Raw genomic sequence first — 3,698 nt, forward strand, 5'->3', positions numbered from 1 at the left:
CAAACCCACCAGCCACTCCTCGGAAGGAAGGTTGGGCAATCCTACTTCCGTAGTGATACTGCCTCGGAAACCCAAGGAGGGGTCGCTATGAGTCAGGGCCCATTCGATGGCAAACAACAACAACAATCTATATCTATATCTATAACTGTATCTGTCTCTCTATATCTTGAACATTGAAAATACAATTCTTTAAATTTAAAGATAGAGGAAGAATTGTAAAGGATAAAGGGAAGAATGTATTAGAAACAGAGGGAAATGGAGAGCGGGGAAAGAGAAAAAGTAAAAGAAGAATGAACATGATGAGGGAGCTAAAGAGAGTAGAACATGCTAATGGAATAATATTTTAGGAGAAGGAAGAGGTGTAGGAACAAGTACATTGGAGAGGATAGAAGATTTGTTAGGGGAAAAAAAAAAGGAACTTCTTCTGGAACAGGAAGAAAAAAATATAACCATAATTTCTTGAATGTGAGTGGACCATTTCTATGTCTTTATCTTGTTTTCTTTGCATCCATATACTAAGAGGGTTAGCAAGAACAGACTCCTTTTCCAGGATTCCAGAGTGAACACTCATACTTACAGCCTTCAGGGAACCCTTCTATCTCAGCACATCCAATTTTCTGAGAAGTTACTAAGTGTTTTAAGATTCAAAACTCATAAATAAATGAAAATTTCACTTTATTTAGCAAACTTTGAATAAATTTGTTGGACAAAGATGGTCCTGGAAATACCTTCAGAACAATGAGGGAGAGGAACACATAAATCCTGATAAATTATATTGGGGGAAAAAAAAAAAAAAAAAAAAAAACCTCACTGACATTGAGTCAATCACAACTCATAGCAACTCCCATTGGGTTTCCCAGGCATTAAATCTTTAAAGAAGTAGATTGCTCAGCCTTGCTTCCACAGAGTGGCTGGTGGGTTTGATCTACCAACCTTCTGATTAGCAGTCAGATGTGGAATTAAATTGTTTCACCACTGGGAATAATAAGGAACTGTTTGCATGAACCCCCAAGCTGTTTTCCAAACTAGCAAATCATTCATCCCCTTTCTGTTTAAGAAATGTGTGTGCTTTAAGGACGGTGAGGATAAATCAACCAGTGAGTATCATTCTGTGTTTCTCTCACCTTCATAATGGTTGATTTGGGTCATAGAATTTTCTACCTTCAAGATTATTTTTAACTTGATTTCATCTTATTTTATATAATAACATATGGAGTAAATGAATGGTAGCAACAGTAAAAAATCTATATGCTTTTCTCCTATGGATTTCATTCATAACAATAAAAAATAAGCCCAATGTATTTATACACTTGCCCATAGCAATTTTAGATAATTAAATAAGGCTATGAAAGGTCTGTCACAATTATGTCTTCTAACATTGAAATATTTGTAATACTTGCAACTGCCCTAAAATCAAGGATGTTTAAGGAGGTTCTACATGCTGGTTGAGGACAAATTTATATACTTTCCCACCACTTATATATCAAATTAAAGTTGTCAAAGATTTCATATTACTTGGTTCTACAATCAACACCAATGGAAGCAGCAGTGAAGAAATCAGACAACTTATTGCACTGGGCAAATCTACTGAAAAAAAAAAAAAAAAAAAACTCTTTAAAATACTGAAGAGCCAGGAGGTCTCTTTGAAGACAGGTGCACCTAACCCAAACCATGATGTTTGCAATCACCTCATATGCATGTGAAAGCTGGACAATGAATAAGGAAGACCAAAGAAGAGTTGATGCTTTTGAGTTGTGGTGTTGGAGAAGAATGATGAAAATACCATGACTGCTAAAAGAACTAACAAATCTGTTCTGAAAGAAGTGCAACCAGAATGCTCCTTAGAAGAGAGAAATCCCAGGCTTCTTCTCACCTACTTTGGTCAATCCCTGGAGAAGGATATCACATTTGGTACAATGGAAGGTCAGTGAAAAAGGAGAAGGTCCTCAAAGAGAGGGCTCTTTGACACACAGTGGCTGCAACAATGGGCTTAGGTATGGCTAGCATTGTGAGGCTGACACCAGACCAGGCAGTGTTTCCTTTTGTTGCACATAGGGTCTCTGTGAGTTGGAGCTGACTTGAAGACACCTAACAACAACAACAATGGCCACAGAGTTTCTGTTTGGGGTGATAAAATGTTTGGGAAGAAAATAGTGGTGATGACTGAAGACAAACAAATTCTGTCACAATGGCCAGGAGAGGAATAGTGAGAGAGGGAAAGAATGAAGCATAGAGAGGGAAAGAAAGAGAATGGAGATAGGAGACAAAGAATTTTTAAGCAAAGTCAATAGGAACAGAAAAGTAAACTGTTAAGTATGTTCTCTCAAAAATTTCTACATTTCAAAATAATTTCAAGGGAAAAGAAGGTAATAAGAAAGCAATCTGGAGCTTCTCTTCTCATTAAAGTTTTTTTCCAAAAAGAAAAACTCTTCCTTTTTAAATCTTAGGAAGAACCAGACAGCATTGCAATTATTTCCCTATCGGCTGCAGACTTCTGTTTCGAATATCCCCCAGTCAAACTCACAATTATTTTGATTGCGCACCTCTGTCCTATGTCTGTGTAGTCAATCCATAAATTCTAAAATAAGATGGAAAGGTGTCATTCATGTCCTATGTCTCAGACAATTCTTGCTCCAAGAATCAGCGAGACTTTTAAAGCAAGTACAAATGGGCCTTTGTAAACTGCATGGTATTCTCCTGGGAAAGCAGGGCTTTAGGTGTGCTTAAATTTCATTTGCCAGACTGTAAAGCTTAGGAGAATCTGCCATTCTTGTCTCCTATATCAGATCCAGGCACTGCTGCTATTGCCCTTTCCTCCAGTGAGACAAGAATTGTTCTCTCAGGATCTCATTAGAAACAACACTATCAATGGTACTTTACTTTTATTTGTATGCAATTATTGATCCTAAGACATTCTTCTGCTTCTAAATCATATAACAATTTAAATTTAGGTGTACATCTACATAATCCTTACTTTGATTTTATTAATCTTAGTCTGAGATTGAGAGGAACACAAAGAGACATAGACTTTGGGGTCTGGAATGTGAATTTTGCTTGTAGTTTCATTATAATGCTTCTTCCCAAAGGAAGAGTGATTTTATTCTCAGGATTCTCATAATTATAAGATTGACATTACTTAGAACTGCTACAGATGCTGCAAATTGAACCACTACCACATTTTCCACTTATCATTCTGGAGTTTGGATCTAAGACAGCTTCCAGTGAGGATAACTTCCCATCAGATTCTTACTAATGACAAGAGATACCTGGGTGGAAAGTTCCCTAGAGCACTTAAATTGAAGTATCTGCAGTAGTTCTCAAGTTAGTCAATTAGTCAGTGTTATAGATAGGAGTGCTATGAGAATAACTGTTTTTCTTGGAAGGAGCATTATAATGACACTCTGAAAACCACTTGCCATCAAGATGCCTAATTCATGGCAATCCCATGTGTGGCAATCCTATATGTTCCATAGGATTTTTAATAGGCTGATTTTTCAGCAGTAGATCAATAGGCCTTTTTTCCAAATTGCCTCTGGGTAGATTTTGAACTTCTAAATTTTCAGCTCTGGTAGCATAGTGGCTAAGACACTTGCCTGCTAACCAGACAGCTGGCGGTTCAAACCCACCAGCCACTCCTCGGAAGGAAGGTTGGGCAATCCTACTTCCGTAGTGATACTGCCTCGGAAACCCAAGGAGGG

This window comes from Orycteropus afer, unplaced genomic scaffold, assembly GCF_000298275.1.
Source record: "Orycteropus afer afer isolate SDZICR_OR568_19922 unplaced genomic scaffold, OryAfe1.0 scaffold00782, whole genome shotgun sequence".
Lineage (NCBI taxonomy): Eukaryota > Metazoa > Chordata > Mammalia > Tubulidentata > Orycteropodidae > Orycteropus > Orycteropus afer.